The sequence below is a fragment of the Aphelocoma coerulescens genome, chromosome 15 (genome assembly GCF_041296385.1).
Source record: "Aphelocoma coerulescens isolate FSJ_1873_10779 chromosome 15, UR_Acoe_1.0, whole genome shotgun sequence".
Lineage (NCBI taxonomy): Eukaryota > Metazoa > Chordata > Aves > Passeriformes > Corvidae > Aphelocoma > Aphelocoma coerulescens.
The window spans coordinates 2720100-2742726 of NC_091029.1; the positions used below are offsets into that span (position 1 = coordinate 2720100).

At 45.2% G+C, this 22627-nt stretch overlaps 1 protein-coding gene across 15 annotated transcripts in view; it reads left to right on the forward strand.

The window, feature by feature from the left end:
• Window positions 1–22627, forward strand: part of PITPNM2 (phosphatidylinositol transfer protein membrane associated 2) — a 123572-nt gene that overhangs the window by 40124 nt on the left and 60821 nt on the right. The window lies entirely within an intron of this gene.

Below are 22627 nucleotides of genomic sequence, written 5' to 3' on the forward strand. Positions count from 1 at the left end.
AGAGGTGCCTCCACATCCTCACAAGGAGGAGAGAGCAAACTCTCTCCTACGTGGTTTCCTGAGAAAGGCTTCAAGTGCTTTCCAGCCCTTCAGTGGAAAAAAAAATCCTGGGAGCACAATGCTGTTGCTTATTTAATTACTGTTACTACCTAGTGCATTTAGGACAGCATTTTAAGTGTAACTGGCATGAGGGATTTGCTAAACTCATTACTTGTTGTGCTTGTAACAATTTCTGTATCTCCCTGGCCCTTCCTGGGGAGAATAATCCCTTAAAACATCTTGAAAGAAGGGCTAGAGAGAGCCTGCTGAGGCCAGGGCAATTCAAAGTATGTGGTGGTAATGTTGGTGCTCATTTTCTGCTGAGTGTCTGGAACTCCTGTTAGCATAAAAGATTTGATACACTGGTTTCAGTGCCGAATAAGCATAAAAATGCCCTTAGCTGCGTTTCCAGGAGGCAGCTGACACAAGGACCTTATCTCTCTAACATTTCAGCAATGATAAGGCATCTGTAGCTCTTTCCATGACACAGTTTAGTAAATCCAGCAGCAGCCCTTTGCCTGACTCGAAGAGAAGATGTGGAGCTGCTTTTTGACTTGGCTACACAAAGTGGTGTGTAATGAGCACTCTAAGATCGGGTCACTTGTCTATTAAGTGTGAACTCTGATTTCAGTCTCGTTGGGCTCTGGCTGCTCTGGTTCAGTCTTCCATGGTCATCCCTGCACAAGGATCTGCTTCACAGCAAGGATAGAGACTGAAGCGTGTCACTTTTTGGTTCTCCCTTTGCACATCTCCTGTGTAGACAGTGGGAGGAATGTGCTCCTGAGGTGCCCCGGGACACGGTGCTGCCAAACAAATTAAAGCCTGGTTGGGAGCAGTGGTGGCTCAGCTCGGTCTTGGGTGGGTGGGGCTGTTCTCACACGCGTGGTGATGACACTGCAGTAAAGATCAGGATCTCTTCATGGTATTTCTGGGACTGTCACGAACTGGTGCAGCTCCATTATTAATGTTGACCTTTTCCCTGCCCGATGAGACATCCATCTGCAGCATCCACTGCAGAGGCTCAGGAGAGCAGCATCCTGATACCTGCTGTCAAAAACGGTCCCTTTTCCCCTTGTTGTGAACCATCTCTTGTGATGTTTTCCACATGGCAGCCCTAAGTATGTAAAGACGTGTGTGTTTTCTGTGAACACAGCTGCTGCTCTTGACCCATCTGCCAGGAATTCTGCTCTTCAGACACAGCTTGCTTCCTCCTGGTGTCTGTCTCCCTGTTCCATCAGAAACAAACATTTTAACACAGCTTTGCTTGATGCAAAAGAATAACACACTCTCCTTTTAAGGACATGGTTCAGAGCATGAATGAATCCAAGGATGGGCTGAATCTGCTATCAGATGGGTGTTTTAGTTTGGACAACTGTATAAAGTTTTTGTCTCTGTGGAAAAACTCTTCTTCCACTGCATAAAAATTCCCTAAGCAAGCGTGCCTGGGCAATGCCAAACCTGGTTAGTGTAGGGTGAAGCTTCTTGAGAGTCTCTGTCCTTCCTGCTCAAAAGAAAACAGAGTCCATGCTTCATCTTTAATTGAGTTTTGCTCAGCTACATGAGCTTTCTCAGCTGCACAGCCAATATTGGTACTGGAGGAAAAACAGCAATTTGTTTTACTATTATAACGCGGAAACAAAGGAAAAAAAAATGTTAAAAACCCCTCGAACACAGAACAAACTTAAGATCAAGCTGCTTTTGAAACACCTGCCTCTCACCTCTGCTAAAAAGGGCACGTAACTGAATTACGGAGGGCCTGGATAATGCAGTCAGGAGTCTTTCCACACCATGGTCATCGTGCTGCCAAGGACGTGCTCACGAGATGTCCTCTAATCCAGTTAGAAGTGCTCTTCCAGGAACCATACCATTATAGAGTTGGAAATTCTGGAAACTGGGTGGACACAGTAATCCAGGAGAGCTGCTGCGCTCTTCCCTTCTTCGTGCTAAAAATGTCTCTGGAACGAGCCATGTCCTGCTCTGGCTCTGCTCCTGCTGGCTGAGCACAGCAGCCTCCGAAGGGCTCCTGTCCCCTCCTGGTGCCCTGGCTCTGGCTCCAGGCAGTGGGAAGGGCTCTGCAGAGCTGGACGAAGCCTCCCCTGTCCTGTGCCTCTTTTCCCTTTGGGACCACCTTGCTGATGAAGTGATTGGTTCTTTTTCACCATCAGGAGGGGCCTCCTGATCTTTTCATCCCAGAGGTTAAATTTTTTATGTAAACAGGTCTGCTTTGGTCCATAGGTTGCGTTGCCTCTTCCTGGCTCTTAGCCAGGAGAGCATCTGATTGAGGTTGAGCTTTCTGCCTTACAGTGCTGTGATTTGATGGGAAATAACGACAGGCACTGGAGGAAAATCAGCTGCAGCCTTTGGGCTCTCTTTTTTTGCTGTTAGGTGTGTTTGTTTGTTTGCTTGTTTATTGTGCTGTGCCCTGGACAGTCTGTGTGGCCCCCCCTGCCATTTGGTAGGTGTGTGCTCTTTTAAAGAGGAGCACATTTGAAACTGGAGTAGCAGCTTCTGAAACTCCTCCTGTGCTGCAGGCCTTCTGAGAAGGAGCAGTGCTGCAGGATGGGCAGTGACTCCAGGAGAGCAGCCTTCATTCCCTTGGAAGAGCTTCCTCCGTGTGAGCTCTCTGCAGTATGATGTTGGATCTGATGCTGCCGTGTCCAGAAGATATCTGGGCCTTTTTATTGTAATCATGTTTGTGCATTCAGACCAATTTTGATGGTTATGAAGGTTCAAAAAAATCCCAGAGATCTTAATAAGCTAATTCAGTAACTGTTTGTGGCTTTTGTTGTTCCTCTTTGTTGTGAGGACAGAACTGGTTCATGCTGATGAGTGCTGCATGAAAATTATATTATTAGTAATTACTGCTAATTTCTTGTCTGGAAGCTTCAGGTTTGTGGGAGAACTTGATTCCATTTGCTTCTGTATTCCGTCTGGTTTGGCTGTAGTGTCTCACGGTACCTCAGGACACTTGAGCAGTTCCCTTTCCTCCATGGCAACTTCTCACACCAGTTCTGGGTGGCAGAGGCAGTTCCCCCTCTGTCCTGACGTGGATTTTCTGTCCATCATTGAAGTGTTGAGGCTTCCCCCAAGTGAAGGGAGCAGCTCCAGCCCCCAGTTCACAAAGGATGTCAGTGCAGGGTGATGCCTTGGGGATGAGGGAGAAGGCAAAGGACCGGAATGTGCTTCTACGTTTTCCCCTTAAAACGGTATTTTTATTTTAAATGTGCTGTGGTAACACCGTGGTTTTTCTCAGCTGGCAAAGAGAGGGATTAGTCATAGAGGTTTGTTTTGTTTTCTTCTAGGGAAGCTGGCAGAAAGGTAGAAAGAAAAAAGTGTACCATTAAACAAAAATCCCTGCAAAAACAACAACCCTAAAGCACCAGCTTTTCAAAGAAAATGACAGTATTGCTATATTTGCTCTTTATGGAGAGCATCACCTGGCTATGGTGTCTCAAGTCCCTCTTTTAGATTTAGATTAGGGATATGCCTGCTTTTTGTGTTGTGCATGGAAACATGCAGTGGAGGTAATTGTACCTGGCTTAGCTAAGGAAATGGGAATAAATGGAAGTAGTGCTTAATTGTTCAGTTTGAGAGTTACCTTTTCTCCTTGTACCGAATACTGAGTTTTTTTCTTCAGAGATCCTCACTAGAATAGAAACATTTTTATCCCTTTCTCAGCCTGAGATTAATAGAGAGGGACTTCTTAAAAGTTGTATCTTCTGTTTTGATTTGGTTTCCAACATCCTAACTACTTCTACTTCCAACCATGCCTCTGTATCTGCTTTCCTTTCATCTTCCCGACTCTGATTGGAAGTAGCCTTAGACCAGAAAAGAAGGAAATCTTGGCTGTAGGTGAGATAAGCAGCATTTGCAGAGGAGGAGGGCCGGTGGCTGGCACCTTTCACAGGACCTGCAGCCTGGGAACACTCGGGAATGCTTGGGAACGCAGCCGAAGGTGGGGCAGCCACAGGGTCATCTCAGACAGCTCTGGCAAGGGCTGGTGGTTTGAAATTTGCCTGGGAATAAATAGTAAGTAAACCCTGGGATATACTTGGCGAGGCAGTTCCTGCAGTTGTTCCAAGCTTCTGTGAAAGGAGCAAGCAGGAAAAGCAGGGGGGCTTGCAGCTTTTTTTTTCCCCCTAAACTGTAGTAAGTTTATCTGTGTTTTCAGCCTGTTTGTTTTGGATGCCCAGCTATTCTTACTAAACACCTGATTCCTTACTGGTTGGAGATGCTGATGGGGTGGGGGCTCCGGGGTATAAGCCTATGGCTCCTGTGCTCAGATAATAAGGTGGCAGCAACTTTGATTCCTTGTGTCAGCATCTCTTCATGACTTTTTATTCAGGAAGGTCAGTAAAGCTAAAGAGCAAATAACTTGCTCCCTAAGCAGAGGGCTTGCAATCCAGGTTGAGTTTATATTTGTAGCTTTGTTTTGAATTTTGTTGTTACTGGCTAAAGAAATGCCTGTGCTCTTCTGGTGCTCTGTGAACTCAGCTGCTGCGGTGCCCTTCAGTGCCTCTGGATTCGGAGTGGGAGGAATGCTTGTTATTTTGTGTGATGGAAGGGCCTGTTTTCAGACTCTGAGATGTGTAAAACCATCAAAACGCCAAAATATTGGCAGGGTGATGCTAAACTTTCCTCTTTTCCAGATAAGTAATAGGAAGACTTGCTCTGATTTGTAAAATAACAATTTCTCACTGGTTACTTCATGTAAACACTGATGGGGTTTTTTATGAATTGATTCTCTCGCTGTCCCTTCCTTCCCCTGGGGAGAGATCCTTAGCAGCACATGGAAAATGTGACTGACCCTTAAATGTCAGGTTCAGTCCACCCTTCTGCTTTTCATATCCCGCTTGTCAGACAATGCAACTTACTTGCTTTATCTCCTGTCTGGATCTGCTGGTTTTTTCTGTATATCTAATCTTTTTTCTATGTGTGAATTTTAAATAGAATTTCTATAAAATATGGTTGCAGTAGAGCTGTTCTCTGAACGTAATTTACTGTGCGGATCTTTTTTTAGTTTCTTGCTACGGATGATATTGATTGGAGTACAGCATTTTTATGCAGCTGAATGGAAAGGTTATGCTATTGCAGATTATACTTTTTTAAAAAAGCTGTTTTACAGTAATAAACACATAGAGGCAGTGGTTACCAAAACTCTTTATTAAGTAGCTGTAAAACCTCTAACAAGATAAACCGTTTAATGTATTGCCTTGTTAGTGTCTTTAGCCCTGCCTTTGATGGCGTGGTAGGTAGAGTATATATTTAGAAACTAATTCCAGAAAAAACCTCACCCATCAGACTAAAGTATTTTTCAAGACCCAAAAAACAATCCTATTTTTTGTTTTTCCTAAGCAGAAAATCATGTGCTTTGCATGAAAGATGCCGGTGGTAAAGCTTGGGCTTTCCAAATGGGAAAAACAGGGGCAATGGGCTCGTAACATCCCAGCCATCCCAGGAGAGTGAGACTCACAAGGCATTCCTGCTGGGATGGAGACTTGGATGAGCAGAAGAATGTTGGTGTCCAGATTCACTTGCAAACCTTCTGGATTTTGGGTCGGCTTTTCCTTCTGGCTTTTGTAGTGGAGCTCAGGGGTGTGCAGTCAATCGAGCTTAGCACCAGACACGCTGTGGATGTTATTCCTCTGTCTGGAAGGTCTTTAGAGATGCATCAGACATCTCAGGGAATGATTCAGTTTGTAACAAACAACCTCCTTCCATGCATGTTTGTGTCTCTCCTGGTAGGGCTTACTTGCTTCTGCCAAGCACTGGAATGTGACTGGTTTTCCAGAACATGAGCAGAGCATCCCGAGTGATTTAAAAAGCCAGTGCTTAGCATTCCTGTCTTTTTTTTTTCCCTTTTCTTCTTTTTCTCTTTCCCTTTTTTGATGTCACACAAAAACACTTGTTTGGAGTAGGGAAGTGTCTAATGGAACATTTAACTTTTTAACTTTTTTTTTTTCTGAAAGTGGCCAGTTTGCTCATTAGCTGACCATGTGTGCTCTTGGTAGCAATAGGGGGTTTTTTCTTGGATTTTTTTTTTTTCCCTACAGGGATGTATATTTGACTGAAAGAATCAGTTGCTTCTCTTGCACATCCCAATATTTATTTGCTTAACTGGTCCTGCTAAGGAGGGAAATGTATGTTCTGAAAGGCTTTACACACTCAAAGGAAACGTTTAGGAAGTTCCTTTGTTTCTAGTGACACTTAACTACAAGAACTGGCCCATAAGTAACAGGGAAGAAAGTTGCTTCTAGTACCCAACAGCTTTGTCCTCTGAAATACCACTACTGGGAATGTGTGGTTATTCCCATCAGGCATCCTGAGGGATCTGAAAAAGAAAGTTTTATTGGTGTCAGTTGGGTGTTACCTGTGTTAGCCCTGAGTGCCTGAGCTGCTGGAGAGCTGAGGAGGAACTTGCAGATTTCAACATGTGTGTTTTATCTTGTCAGTTTTTTGAGGCTTTTCTCTTTTCCCACTGTGGTTTCTATGGGAATGTCACGAGTTTGGATGGTGTGTGTAACCCTCCCAACTGCAGCACAGTCTGTCTCTGTATTGCTTAACTTTTGGGGATTTTCTTGTGCTCGTTTCATGCTGCAGGACAGGGGCAGAGGATGTTTGACATTAACTGTAGGGGTGCCAGTTGCAGGGATTTCTCTGTCCTCTGGAGGTGAAACAATTAAGTCAAAAAGCTGCACAAACCATTGTTTCCACACAGACTTGAGGATGGACCTTTACCATCCCCGGTCCCCTGGGGTGCAGTGCAAGCTCAGAGAGGTCCCAGAGGTGGGAAGTTGGTTTGGGGAGTGAAGGAGGAGAGGGGCTTGTGTGGCTGACCTCAAGAAGGGCACTATTGAGTGAAAGGTTTGTCTCTATCACCTTTTTCAGAAGAACTGGTATGTGCTAAAACATCCGAGGGAACTGGGAGTGTTCCTAGCCCTGGGCACAGCACTACATGCATTTAAAAATAAAAACTGGTGACACTTGTTTCAGCTGTCCTTAGTGTGAATCAAAGCACTCCGGTTTCCAGTATTTCTCAGCACTGACAACACCAGACTGGGCAGCAGAGATATTTTAGCCCTGCACACAGGATTAGTGGTGTCTTAGGGAGGAAAATGAAGCACCTTGTGTTCCTGCAAATGAGCAATTTCCAGTTCACTGAAAAAGGTCTGGTACTGCCTGGCGGATGGTTCTGTGTAGTACAAGGCTTTTGATCTGGAAATCCTGTCAATCCCCTGCAAGTTGAAGAGCTGGAAGAGGGTTGTGCTTGCTGTTAACTTTGTGCTCCTTTGCTGCACCGGCTCAGGGAGCTTCTTCCAAAGAGTGTGCAGTGCAGATTGTGTGAGTGTCTTTCAGTGTAAGAACTGAACTCCAAAGGTATAAAGGAATTTAGTTAACTAATCCCCTCCCCTTTTTAGAATGTGGTAACTTAAGCTTTGGTACTAGGGCACCCCAAACCCAAACAAGGGGCTCAGGTGGGATTTTGGAGACAGTTGCCTGTGCAAATACCACACTGATGTTTTCTTTGAAAACCTCCTTATGCTCCATAGCTTTCTCCTGGGTGCTCCCCTTGCCCTTGGTCTGGCAGCATTTCTGAAGGAAGAGGTGTTGGGCCACTCAGGGTGAAAGATGTAACAGGAACACAGTAAACCAGCCCTTTTGTCCTTGTGCTGCACCCAGTGCATGTTGGTTTGGGTGGAGGGACTGGAGGAACCTCTCCCAGGAGGGCTTTTGTAGCCAGTCACCGGAATGCTCTTAGAGAACATTGCTGGAGGCATGGATAGAACTGGAGCTATTAAATGCAGGCTTTTACCACATCATCTTGGCAAACCATTTTCTCCAATAAATGTGACAGGCTGACCTGGTGCTTCCAGAGGAATTTGTCCCTGAATCCTGGAGGAGCTCAGTACTGGGAAGTGTTAGGGAGGCTGACACTGCTGTTTTGGAAATTCTGGAGGTGATTGCCGGGGAGAGGAATATGAGAAAATTACTCCTTCTCCTTCAGATGTGTGCAATTTGTAACTGTTTGGCTAATGTGATTATCTCATCTTGCCTGGGATGACAGATGGGACAGATAGCTGTGCTTTGCTCAGTCCTTTTGTGCTAAAGGAGCACGTGACCTTATTTTAAAAAAGAGTAAACTTCTGCAGGAATAAATATTGTAAAGAGAAAAATGATGCTCTCTCTACTTTCCCCTATGACAGGCTTTAGAAACTTGTCCATTATTCTGTAAAACAGCGTAGTTACAATCCTGTCTGTCAGCATGGAACTGGAAAATATTTTCAGCTCAAAATAAACTCCACAAATAAAATAGCTTCCATGTGATCCCATATTCAGAGGAAAGCTACTGGACTTTAGTCCTAAATAAAGATTCCGGCCAACTTTGGTGCTTTAAAGAGTGGTAGTGGTTGTCCTAAATTTGACCTTACCAAGTCCACTCTCCTGCATAGCCCTTTCCTTTGATCAAGTCAACAGAGCAAGGTTCACATTGGTTTCTCTTTTGTTACTGGTGCTTTCAGTTGCTTTGAGAGTGGCTTCAGTGGTGTGAAATGCAAGGAAAACATTCCAAACTGTAATCATTGAGCCATCACTTAGTTGGCAAGTAATTTTCAAATCTTGCCATTATCCTTTGGTCCTCTTTATCATTGCTTGGGAAAAAATGCATTAACCTGTGCTTGAGAAGGCAATGATTTGCTTGGTTTTTGATACAGTCAGACCTATTTATTTTGTCAGTGGGAGATGCTTCTAATGTATTTAGCAGTAAATCATCCTGAAGCCAGGTCTCTGAACAGCTCTTGTTCCTGTTCTTTCCTCCTGATGGGGCTGTCGGGATGTTGTTGCTGAATGTGCAGAAGAGAATGGCCATTCTTCTTTCTCTTCTAATTTCAGAGATCAACAGGGATCAAGTGCATTGCATTTTTAGAAGTAGCAATTCTGGTTAGTTTGGAACTTGGAAGTTTTCTCTCCCATTAGCTAATTAGGACTATTATACTCTATTGTCATTATTGTCACTCAGGGTATTTTTGAGAATCAAGGGTGAAAAGTGACTGTATAAAATGAAACTCATCAACAAGGCTCCCTGAGCCCACTGTGAGTCACCCTCACTGATTTCAGTGACAAAAATAAATCTTCTGTTACAACTGTTGACTCCTGCAAGCCCTGCAGTTACTCATTGCAGGAGCTGGTGCTGGTTTGTGCCTTGGGAAGAGCCACTGTCACCAACACGTGGCCAGGGAGGCATCTCACCCACATGTGGCTCCTGTCAGCCAGGCTCTTTTCTCTCCACCTCTAGCCTAGGATAAATTGTTAAACTTTTACTACCTCTTGGATTGTTTTGATCTTTATCAATTTTATTAAAAATCCTGAAGCTGAATAGCACTGTCCTGAGGAAGGAGGGGCAGCTGGTTCTTGGCAAAAGCTTGTGTTCTAGTGGGAGAACAGAGAGGATAAGGCCATGGATTTACATAATTATTGATGCCTTTTCTTTTTTTTTAAACTGAAAACATAAATTGCACACCTGAGCAGCTGAGATAATCTTCTAGCAGTGGTGTCTGTAATTAGAAAAAATTGTTAGCAGGTTGTCACTAAAAGTATGGATTGTTAGTGCTGCCATTGCTCATGCTTTACTTTTCTTCCTTGTAATTATCGTGACTGGTATTTTTAGGGCAGCTTTGCAGCTTGTCTATTTTCTCCCAAGTTGGCTAAAAATGCTGGTCTCACGTGACACAATAAATATTCTCTTGGAAACTAATGCTGTATATATCCTGAACTTCCTGTTCTACTGATATCTGGATTAATTTCTTAAAAATGCTGGAGGAAAGGTGTCCCTTTTTATTGAAGCCTGGGCATGTGGCTGTTAATGGTCTTAAGAGTAGCTTGACTGGTCTTTGCAGATAAATCCTAGCCTGGAATGTTTTTGTTTGCTTTAACTTTTGGGTGGTATTAGCCTTAGTTGTAACCTCTTTCAGTTTCTGTTATCTTTTAATAAGGACTTCCTAGAGCTTTGATCCTGCAGTGAAATCCATGCAGAATCCAGCTGTGGCTGCAGCAACGAGGCTGACACAGAGGACGGGGCTGCTGCTGTGCTGCTCAAACTTTCCCACTGGCATCACAGGGCTCTTCCTGTTGATTTATTTAGTCGTAGGGCTACCCTTACAGGAGCTTTACTGTGTCTCCTGTCTGTGTCTCCAGGACACCTGGGTGCACATTTCTCAGAGGTGTTGAGAACTGCACGCTGCTGGTGCCCAGGCCCAGGACTTGTCCCTGCTGTCCCTGTCTCAGCTCCCACCTGGAGCTCCTGGGCAGGTCCGTGGGGCCTCAGCATTGGTTGAGGGCACCCACACAGAACAAGGTGTCTGCTTGTGTGTTACACGTGATAATGCTTAACCTAAAAACTCAAATTGCAGTGGGGAGCTTCTGGTAAAATTGTGTGTACTCTTTTCAGTGACACACTCCATTTCCATGCAGGCTTGAGAGGTGCTGGTGGGAAAAGGTATCATTTGTGAGCTCCTCCAGACAGGGTACAGCTCATGGATGAGCCTTGCCCTGCGTTTGGGCAGCGCTGTTTAGGTTGATCCCAGGGTTTCCAGCCTGGCTCTTGCAGGAGTTGACTGTGCGTGCTGTCACTGCTGGCATTGCTGGGAATGCAGCTTCCAAACACCCTCTGGAACCCGTGAGAGACCAAGGCACTGTTTGTGTTATTGATTTCTGGACTTCGCTGTCATTCAGGATTTTCGCTTACTGACAGAAGCAAAATAAAAGCAAATCTGTGGAAGAGCAGAAATGGAACTTTTAGGCTAATGAAGCTGTATTGTGTCTGACAAATGGGTGGCTAATCTGCTGGAGAAGGGGGAGGGTTGACTTTTAATGAGAAGTTATTACATGTTGAATAGCTGTTAAATTGCTGTATTAATAAAGGGGACAATCCTCTCTAGCTTGTCTCCTTAAAGTGTTCTTTGAATTGAGAACCCCCTTTAATCCATTCTTTTAAAAAATTAATTAACATTTTGAAAAACACTTCTTTGACTGTGGTGGCCTGGTTCAGATTAAATTGGGGTTAGGTCATGACTGCTTCCTTATGTACTTTAGCTGTAATTTATGGACTCAGTGGATAACACTAACTTCATATATAAGAGCTTAACACTTCTGAGAACAAGACGATTGGGCTGATTTTTTTGGTCACAGCTTTGAATTGTCAGCAAACAGAAGAATAGAAATGAGATGAGAAAACAGGGTCTGGTGCCTGGACTGAGAACTTTGATATTATTTTAAGTTCAGCTCCTGATTGTTTTGACTGGGAGCCAGCATTTGCAGTGAATTTTGGACTAAACTGTCCAAACTTTAATGTCCCTCAGATATTGCACTACTTGTAGACTGCAGGTAGCTTTTATTGCACAGACTAATTGTCCTTTTCTTCATGCCATGTTGTGATCAAGCTGGAATATTGAAGTCCTTTGGCTCCTCTGTTACACTTCGTGGATATGCCAAACCCTCCAGCTTTGGGTGGTTTTGGCTTCCCACCTGCCAGTTCTGGGGTTTCTGAGAGGGTGTCCCTCAGGGCATCCCTCAGGGCCAGCAGACACGCGTATGTGCTCTGGATGTGGCTGTCTAAGAAAGCCCAGCTCCTGAATCAGGTCACTGTTTACAAAGCAGATTTATGTCAGATATAAATACAGCTGTAATGCCCTTTAGCGAAGGGCATCTGGGGCTGTGCAGCGCTCCTGCAATCCGAGAGCTGACAGAGCTGGATCAGCCAGGATGGAGAAATTCCCAAGGTGTGAAACAACTGGCCAGGCCATGGCAGGAGCTGTAGAGCCAGGACAGGGAACTGCACCATTCGGTCAGAGGCGTCCCTGAAATCTGAACCGAGGAGGTTGGACACTTTCTGCTCTGTGCTTTGCTTCCTCAGCTGCAGTCAGGCTGGAACAAGGTTTCCATCCTATGGTGCATCTCATGAAAAGGAAAATTTTGTGTCTGAACCCTTAGTGAACTTAATTTTGTAATGCTCTCTTATAAGGGACACCCCAAAAAAGAAGTTTCCCTTATGAAGGCCACCCCCTAAACAATTTGGATCTTTGTTGGGAAACAAAGGAAAAGTTTATTTGAATGGGTCTTGGAGGTCAAGAAACAGATTTTGTTACTTTTGTTTTTATTTACATTAAATTGCTTTCTTTTGACCCATATGTGCAGTATGACACGTTGCAGGACACCCTGATGGACTTGTGAAACTGAATTTGTAGTTGGTGGAGGTGGTTGAAATCCCATTTAATTTGAGGAATAAAACCACACAGAACTTCACATGAGTCCTCAAGGAACATGAGAATTCTGCCCTTGGGAAAGCTCTCTGCTTGCTTTGTTGGCTGAAACTACAGTATGTGCTCTATGGCTGTTAAATGCTTTGATACATCCAGAAATTTTCTGTAGAAAAGAGAATTGTTTCCTGGAGAGAAGTCTGAGTGATGCCAGATCTTGGCTTTCTGAAACCAATGGCAGTGGGACCAGCTGTGGGAGGGGTTCAGCAAAATGGGTCACAATAAAAGGCTGAAGGATTTGCTTCAAAGTTTTGTCTTGTGGATTTGACAGCTGAAAAGTGAGTTTGGTTTGTGATGACCAAGATATTAATGCAGAAATTGGGTTCAGAGCACAACTTAATTACATCTGAGAATACTTTCCCCAGCAAGAATTATTTGCATGGAGTTTTGGGGATACTGTTGTAAGTGAGAGTTTGAGCATCTTTTGATCTTGTCATTTGAAGAAATTTCCTTGTCATTTGAAGAAATAGGAGGTCTGTAGCCCTTCTAGAAGAGGGAGGGTGAGTGTTTGGTTGTGGCTACGCAGGTTTGAGTGTCACAGGCTGCCTGAGCAGCTCTGCCAGTCTTCATTCAAGTTACTGCATCAACCAGACCTCGATCTACTTTCCAGCAGGAAAAAGGCCTTTCTATGAGTGACAGGAGGTGGGGTGTGGTGTGTGCTGAGGACCTCTGGGCTCTTGGGGGAATTGGATATTTTCAAGAATCGTTTTATTTTCTGCAGAAATTGCTGATAGCTTGAAAGGCAGTTGGTAAGAAGAAAAAAGAGTTCTTCACAATTTTTTTCCTGCGGAATTGTGCCGGTGATCAGGGAAGTTGAATTTGCTTGAGCTACCCCACTCCCTCCTCTATTTATAAAAAATTATTTTGTGGCAAAAGTTGGATCCAGTCTTGAATCTGCTCTGACACTGATTCTCTCTTGGATATTGGACCAGATAATTTTTCTCCCTATGTCTCAATTCCCCTGCAAATGAGGGATAATGATGGTTGTCCCTGAGGCCAGGGCAGAGCTTTAATGCATCCCTCAAGCACTGGGAGCTGCTGCAAGGATCATGGCTGGGCCCCAGCCAGGCACTCCTGCTCCTGTGGCTCTGCTCTGGGTGTGTGACTCGGAGAATGTTGTTTCTCTTGCCAGTACCTGCATTTGTCTCCTTAGGTACCACTCCTGTCCTTGGCTTGGGCAAATTCATCATTTATTAATGTGTAGTTTCAGCTATATTTTAAATGATTATAGTGTGTCCTTTGGTTTGTATTTTTTATGGAATGGGCAGTGTGGGGAAGGAGTGTGTTGGGTTTTCCCAGAGCAGGTGAGAATTCGGGATGTGGATAGCACCTGGCAGTATCCCTGGGGGTCTCTTGTTGCCTGAGCTGGCCACTGGATCCTGGTTTGGAAGCATGTGCAGAGGTCCTGGGTGTTGTGGAGGTGCAGCTGTGGCCCCAGTGCAGCAGCTGGATTTGGGGCAAAGCCAAGGGTCTGGTCCCATCAGCAGCTCCTCAGGGAGGAACCTGGAGCCACGTGTCCCACAGCCCTTGAGCTGGGGCTGTCCAAGTGACTGACAAAGCTTTGTCCTCCTTCAGACTTCTCAGAAAAGGGCAAGGGACAGAAATGGCCCAGCAATTTGCTACCCAGACTAAAGGAGAAATGGAACTGCTCTGGCACTTCGGCCTTCTCTGCCTCAGCTGGCAAAACTGCTCAGCTGGAAACACCCTGGAACCCTCTAAATGGTGTGGGTGGTATTTAGAGGCTGTGTGTTCCATGTTGTGGTTAGCATTAAGGATGATTTGCAAAAGCAGTAAGATGTGATGGTTTAAAAATGCACCATCACTCCATATGTGGGATGTGGAATGGTAGAAGGGAAGAAATAACATCAGCCGAAAATGTGCTGAATAATGAACTGAAAGTGGTTATTGATTAGCTGTGCACTTTCATTACCCTGCTGCAGTTCGAGAGCAGCAAGTGATTCTTTTTTCTTTATTAAAAAAAAAAAAAAAGAAAAAAGACTTTCAAAGGCACTTATGAAATATTTAGTGTAATTATTTCCAAGATCAAAACTTCAAAGAAATTACCCAGCCACAGAAACCTTGTTAATCTGTTGGTGTTATGGATGAAAGATGCAACAGAGATATTAAACATTTACTGCTCTTGTGCAAAATGGCCCTGTACCTTCTACCTCAATTGCACCATTATTCATCAGCCTTCACTGCTGTGTCTGTCTTGCTCCCCATGTAAGAATTTTAGGTGTCATTACAAGTTTTTTCTGATGGAGTGAGACTTATTTTCTTTATCCCCATTTTGCCTTTAGGCAAGGCTCAGCCTAATGAAACCAGTGTGAAGTATGACGGTGCTCTAACACTGCCTTTGCAACGGTATCGTGTTTTCCTCCATGAAATAGTCTTTTTAAACCAGCTTTGAATGCTCATTTCCTGTTCCACATGGTATTTGCATAAGCGAGGGAATAAAATGTTATTTCCGTCAGGACTGTAACTACTGAAAAAGTGGAGGAGCTGTTGATGACCCTTTTCAGTTTGAATAGGGAGTTACTGAGGAAGCAATCCAGGCTCTGTCTGATGTTGACTCAAATCCCAAAATTGCGTTTTTGTGTCTCAAAAGCAGGTTTAGTGGATCTGCAAGTGTTTGGAGATAAAAATTCAAATTAACATTGAGAAATAGCCTGAAATGGGCTGTAGGTTGGAAAAGATGAGCGTAAAGACCCATGAATCAGCTATAAAATGGGGAATGAATGCTGTGGTTGCCATTCCAGGAGAGGTGGGATATGGCTGTGATGGGTTTGGGACTGAGTGGCTGTCAAGTGCCTTGTGCTATTGGCAAATACCATGCAGAGGGGTATGAACAAGAGTCACAGGAAAGACATGGAGCTTTGGACTTCACCCTCTCTGCTCTCGATTTCTTATTTTCATGCTTAGTGACTGGTAAGATGAAGGAGTGGGAGTTTTCATGACTTTCTACTCTTGATGTTTTAATAGAAAACTGTAATTTCCAGTGCAGCTACTGATGGAGAGAAAGGGAATAGGGATGGTGTGGACATGGACATGTAGAGCCTGGATGGATTTGTCATTGGGATTTTACTTCTTAATACAAGTGGAGCCTTGACCAGCTGGTGGGAGCTGCACCAAGCTCCGTTGTGCTCACTCTTCTGAGTTCTGTCAGGAAGAGGGATTGTAGCACCTGGAGCTGGAAAGTGTAAATGCAATAACCTCCCAGGGAGGCTACCTGGGAGATTAGATATGTTTATTTTGTAAAACTTGGCCTGCCTCCCATCTCCTTGACACTGCTGCCCACAGTGTGCAGGCTTCTGCTTGGCAGTGGCCCTTCAGTCTAATGGATGTGCCACCAACCAAAGAAAAATCCTGTCCATGCTGTTTGCCAGTGGCATTCCATAGATTTTTCTTTACAGTGGTTTAATGAGCTGCCAGCAATTTTCAGTCTGTTTTCAGCCAACACGCTGTACTTGCCACACTGTCAGTGCTGCTTTTATTTTTGTTTCCCTGTGTGTATATATATGTATGTCTATATATATGTGTGTCTATATATAAAATTTATATTACATATCTATCTTTATGTATTTGTGTGCATAATGTTGGCCTGTTTTCACTGGATAATGTTGAGTCTTGGACTAAGAGCAACCCCGTTAAAAACAGGGTCTGCCCAGTTCCTTTAGCTCACCAGGCTCTGCAGCCTGGCCACAGGATGCTGGGGTTTGTGGCTGCTCTCCTCATGCAGTTTCACTTGGAAACGTTTAACCTTTAATGTCAGCGTTCTTTTTGATATTCATCTTTATCCCCAGTATCAGCAAAAGGATTAGAGGCTGGTTTGTCTTTCCCTCTGAACTCATCTGTGGCTCCAGTGTGCTTATTAGTTCTTTTAATGGCTTCTTTATTAGTTCGTTATTGCATAACCTCCAGGCACGGCAGGACTTGAAATGTTAATTTTCCAACCAAAGTTCAGCTGATGGACTTCACCTGATCCCCTTGGAGTCGGTGTGTGCATGAGGAGGGCGGGCTGGCTTTGCACCACAGCATCACTTACAAAGCAGAAGGGAGGGAGTTCGTTTTTCCTCTCCCAGGTGTTAAAGGAGTAATAGGAATGGAAAGTACAAAAAACCAGCACAATATCCTAGAACGCTTAAGCAGAAGAGGTGGTGGGTATTGTGCATGCTTTGCTGTGGTGTTGCTTTCCCCCCTCCCTTTCTCCTCACGTTGCTTCGAGCCAGTATTTGGCTGCCCAGTGAACTATAACAAGATTTAATAGCTCCAGTGTTGCTATATTGCATTTGGACCACTTCCATCCTTCAGTTGTAATAAACGTCTGCTTTACAATGAGCTCTTAAATTCTATAAGTGACGTCAAATTGTATCTAATAATGGAAAAAAGATCAAGTACTGTAAGTGTGACTTGTTTGCCCTGTCTCACCGAGCAGTGTTTGTCCTCAGCCCCTTGCTGTGCTGCCTGCCTTCGAGAGCTCTGGAGCTTGCCCTACACCTGGCAAAAGCTGATTTCCACAAATGCTTGTGTTTTCCTTGTTCTCTTCCTCCTTCCTTGTCCCCTGGCTGTGTTGCAGGCAGTGGCCAGCCCCAGGGGCAGGCATGGGGAGCTCCAGCTGCTCCAGCGCTGGAAGGACTGCTGCAGTTTTGCAATGTGGGCACTTGTTCATTAGCTGCTGGTTCACTGTCAGATGGGATCTAAGCTCAGTCATGAAACTCGGATGTGCAAACATCTGCACTGTAATATTTCTCTGTGAAGATGTGACAGATGAGATGGGCGATTAAGATGAACGACCACACTGAGAGTCATGCACTGACACAGTGGCCTTGGAGCTGAGAGCCTGTGAACTGTGCACTTTTAAGGAGCTTTAACTTTTGATCCATTTTTTTTTTTCTCCCCAGGCCTGATGAATTTTTAAATCTGCTTAGCTGTCAGTGAGCAGGTACAACCCACACTATGAAAACTGAAAACTGCTGATTTTAAAAAGCTTGTTCTGTCTCTTCAGTTTAGTGCATGTGTACATGTGTGTGAGAGACAGTTTTGAGAGTAGTGATGAGTGTTTGTGGCCACAAAGCTACTAAAATAGAAATGTTGAGGCTTTTTAACCTTTCACTGTAGACATGGCTTGAAACAGTCCCACTGGAGAGATCACTTTGGTGGGGTTGGGAGAGGAGGGGAGAGAAGGGAAAGGTAAAATACGAGCACTCATTATTCATCTCCTTGGAAAAGCTTCATAAATTGTGTTTTCCCCTGACCTTTACAGAGTGGTGGTCAGTCATGAGAGATTCACGGTGACACTTAGGCTCCAGCCTAGAGCGTGCCAAGCACTCACAAACCAAGAAGTTCCTCTCTGTCTTGTGGTCCTTCCCATGGAGCTGGCAGCGGGATGTGGGCAGGCCAGTTGTGAGGCCGTGCCAGTCCCTGTGATGGATCTCAGGCTGTGTGCGCCACAGCCTCTGGAGAGGGTTGGGCAGGCAAGGCTGGCGAGCGAGGGCTGAGCAAGGTTTGACAGCCAGGCTCTGTACATGCTCCTGGAAAGCTCCTGAGAGGCAGGGACACTGTGGACAACCAGGATCAGAGTGACGGGGAATGGTCTTTGCAGCAATGTCACTCTGGAGAGATAAAGCTGAGCAAGACTGCTCTGGGCCAGGAGGGAAACTGCTGCATTAATCAAGGTGTGAGCGCCGAGGCTGCCTTTGAAAACTGCTGACTTAGGCCTTGGGAATCTGTTTCCCATTTATGCTGCTGCTTCTGAAGGCATAAATAAATCCAAGCACAGTAAGTATGCAGCGCTTCCAGTCGTGGGAGAGCACTGTGTCCTCCTCCAGGGAACTCTGCGGGAGAGGGAAGGTGGCCAGGCTGCTAAGCCTGGCATTGCTTCCCAAAGCCCAAGTGTTGGATACACTTGGGATCAATGCTAACATCTCTTTGATATCACTTTCTTCAAGGAAGCATCTTCTTGGGGAATAAAGGCGATGTAGAGAACCTAAGGAAGGTCTTTAGGGAGGTAGGTGAGGTCTCCAGGTAATGCCTTCACTCATCCTTTTGCCATTACGGGTTTGGCTTGGTTTTCTTATGGTTGTTTCTCTTAATTATCTTTAATTTCTGGATGATGTGAAAATATTACAAGGAAAATTGTTCAATAGCTGAGTCAAAGATATCAATCTTTAGCTCACAAGTGTGCTCTTTCATAAAGGAGACTTTTCTCAGCTTCTGTAGACACCACAGCCCTGAGCAGGCAGTGGTTGATCAGAACCTGAGACCTGGGGCTGGGACCTGCCTCTGCCACCAGCTGCTGTGTGAGTCTCTATGATGGGCTTTCCTTTTAACTTTATAAAAGCATAAAATGAACCTCCTGTGTGAAGCTCATTATAGTTGCTTTCTGTGTCTGGGGCCATTTTTTCTCTGTTGAAAAAGGGATGCAGCAGCCATGGCCCGAGGTGGGTTCCTCCTGCTGGGGCATTTGTTGCTCACTGCAGCCCTGAAAAGCCTCTGCTCAGCAGCCTGAGCACGGAAAATATGAACTGGTCAAAAATTAGTCATTAAGGTGACAGCTGGGAACAGAGTCATAACAGCCCTTTTGTAGCCTGAACCCACGGTGTGAGTGGTTCTCCTGTCCAGAACCCGAAGAAGAGCCGGGATTTCTGCTGCCACGCTCAGTTTCCATCCCCTCAGGGCCAGCCTGGGAAGCCTGGCTGGGATTTGGCCTCCAGCACTCCAGAAGCACAGTTCAACCACCCATCACACCCTGATTCTTACTCCTTAATTACGGGGTGTCAGTTGTTATCAGTCCTTTGCTACCTCCTTTAGTACCAGGGAGGTTGCCCTGACTTCCCAAAGCGAACACCAAGTTCATGGGTTAAACGAGAGGCTCTGCTGGGTCTCTTGGTCAGTTCAACTTCTGCAGATCCAGATAATCCTCCCCTGATTTTAAAGCACGGGCACTTTTTTTAGGGAGTTTGTTGTTGTGAGGGAGACTGTTAAAATTGGAAGTAAATGCAGCAGGCTGTGCGTGAGCCTTCAGACAGCCTGGAGCAATGGCTCAGAGGTGGACCTGACTCATCGCAGCAGGATATTGACTCTGCAGCATAATTATGATGCTTTGAGAACCTGATTTTAAAATAATTGAGGTATAAAATTATGCGCCTGGCTCGCACAGTTACTACAGCTCTGGGTATAAATTGAATAACGGGCTGTACAAATGTGCCACTTGGCTATAGCAGGAATAGCAGCGAGTCTGGAAATGTCCTGCGTCACCGCTGTTTTCCTCTTGCTGGGAAGCTGGCTGCAGGCTGAGGTCTGCAAACAGCCTCTGGATCTTCCACTTTGTGCAGCCACAGGGGTTTGGCAAATCCACAGGAAGTCCAGCTTGGTGCAGCTGAAATCCAGTGGTGAAACCCTGGCTGTTTGCTAATCCCGGCACGTGGAGCATCTCAAACACCTCTGGCTGTAGCAATGGGCTGGGTGCAGACAAGTGCCATGGATGCAGCTGGGGTTTTGACACCTATTTTCCAGAGCTGTGTGGTGGCTCCCCTGCTTCCAGAAGCGCTTTTTCCTTCTCTCCCATCATTTCTGCAGACAAACTTCTGTGTTTGGTTCAGACAATACAATGAGGGGTCTCGATGAGCTTTTAATTCTCTATAAAATCCCAAGATTTTGGAAGGAGGCCGCTCTCCTCAGTGAGTTGTCTGAAAGAGCCATTTTGTCACCTCTGTCCCACCTGGAATGGTGTTCCCCCAGGTCTGGATTTGGTGAAATCCCATGTTTGTATTTTGTGGTTTAATACCTGGGCTCCATGGCTCTTGGAAGGCTTAGAACAGGTTATTTTCAACTCAAAGACAACCCAAACTGCAAACTTACCTCGATTTTTTTTTTTTGGCCAGTCTAGCTAAAAACCAGGCAAACAAGTCAGGTTTGTTCTCTTTGTGCCTCCTTCAGTGTCAGGCTGCTGATCCCAGGTGCTTTTCCCTTGCTTTGAGGTTGGGATATGCTCTTTGATGTTGCCCAGTGTGTTTCTGGGGTTGTTTTCTACCCAGCTTTTGGGGGCTAGTAGCAGTAGCTGGAGTGGGTCACTGCTGGAGGAGGTTTCCAGTGGGCACCTAATCAGGATCTGCTGCAGCCTGCAGACCTGCAGACTGAGCCCAAGCACTGCTTTTTAATCACTGGCCACAGGGAAGGAGAAATCTGATGGGGAACTTCCCACTGAACCCTCAGCTCCCATAAAAGCTGAGCAGGAAGCTGGAGCAGGAGGAGCCAGTGCTGTGACCACACAGGCTCCGTATGCCAAGGCTGCTGCTGCACCTGCTTGGGGCCAAAATGTTGGGATTTTTAGTCTGTAATAAAATAAACCCTCTTGTGTCTCAGCCATCTGAATTATTACCTGACTGGCACTTCATTATAAACACATTTTTTCGATGTTGGTACTTGTTTCTTGCCATTTTACTGCTTTTCAGGTTCTATTTTTTGTTTTATTCATCTCTTCCAGTTGATAGAAATACCCTGGTTTTAGCAAGCAGCAAGGGCAGACGTGACTGATGTCCTTATGATGGAGCAGAACCACTTTCAGAGCATTTGGGGGACAGGGGGAGAAGCTTTTAAATCTAATTTTCAAAGATCTCTAAAGCACAACAAACTGCTCAAGACGTGTAGCTCCCACTGCCATTAGCTCCAGGAGTTGAGATCCTGGAGTTGCACCATTGCAAATCTGGTGCTTGAGATCCATCCTGTGGTGGTAACTGTTGTTCTTTGCCATGACACTAATTAAAAACCACTTAATGAGATTATCTCCACTTGTTCTGGAGGATTAGTTTGATGGAGGAAATCCTGCACGTGCATGTGGATGCACACACTTCTGTGCATAGCTTGGCAGTGTAGGGAAGCAGAGTCTTCCCAGAATTATTCTCTGCAGGCTTTGCCATAGCTGAGACTTTTTTATCCTCCCCTCCACGCACACAGATTGCTCTGACAGCAATAAAATGCGGCAGAGAATTGAATTTGGAAATAAATTGTTTAGATGATGCAGCAGCAGACGGATCACTATTCCAGAAGAGTCGGTCCGGGGTGGATTTGCTTTAGTGCCAGATTAGAAATGTGGCAGTCACAGGGAGGCGAGCTGGGGGCACCCTGGCACGGGGCTGGGTGTGCCTGGGCCAGCGAGCCCTGGGCAGTGTCCCCTGGGCAGTGTCCCCGTGTATGCTCAGCACTGGGGCAGCTCTGGCAGAGATCTCACAGTAAACCTGGGCTACAAATACTGAATGTTGTCCCTGGTTGTTCTGTGACCATGGGCATGTGTTTGAACCTCTCTAAACCTTGTAAAAGTTTGGTGAAGTGTTGTGCAGACACCAACTGGCACTAAGGGCTGTTGATAGTGGTGCGGTTTCCTGGTTCCCACATCATGATTTAATCCACAAGATAAATTGGTTGGGTTTATTCTGTTGGTTGTTTTCACCAGTCACAGGGTTTGGGGCTGGTTTGGCTCCAGCAGCTCTGTCTGAAGACATCCAATAAGCAGGCACAGCAGAAAGGTGGATTTTGGTGACAAGAAGGAACCAAGTGAATGGTTTGTGTGCTGTGAGAGCCATCACCAGATCCTGGCACAGCTGACTTGGGCTGATAACAGACTTTGCTTCTTGTGTCCTCTTTTCATCACCATTCATCCTTTTAATTTCCCCCTTCCTTACATAAAGTTATTGTCTTTATCCGCAGTCCATAGAGGCTATTAAAGATATTTGAAGAGTTCCTGCTTTGACCTGTGGTGTAGCAAATGCTGTATTCCCTGAATTCTTAACCAGTAATTCTGTTACAGTGCCTTGAGGTGGGGTAGGATGGGATTTTTCTCTGTTGCAGTTTGATCTTTGACTGTATTCTCATGCAGTGGGAGTGTAAAAATGAGCCTGACATTGACAGAAGTGACAGGAGGATCTCGCCAGCAGACTGCTTTGGAGGTGCAAGAGAAGGGGTCCTACCAAGAAAATAATTCAGAATAAAGCAGGAAGAAAAGTACATTTCTACTGTCTTTATTCTTAGAATTCAAAGGTCTTTCTTCATCATGTTGTTACTGAGGGCTGAGGAAGTCTAATTATTGCCTTTTCTTGTTGCTAAATGCTTTTGAGAGGATAAAACCTGATGCCTTTGAGTGGATGCATCTCTGGTGTGTTGCTGACACCGGAGAGAGACTTTATTGTGGGCAGCAGCAGATTCATTTGGAGCTTTTGTCACGTCCCTTCCATGGAGATGCTGTTGCATATGAAAGTCTGATTGATACAGTGGCAAAGGTC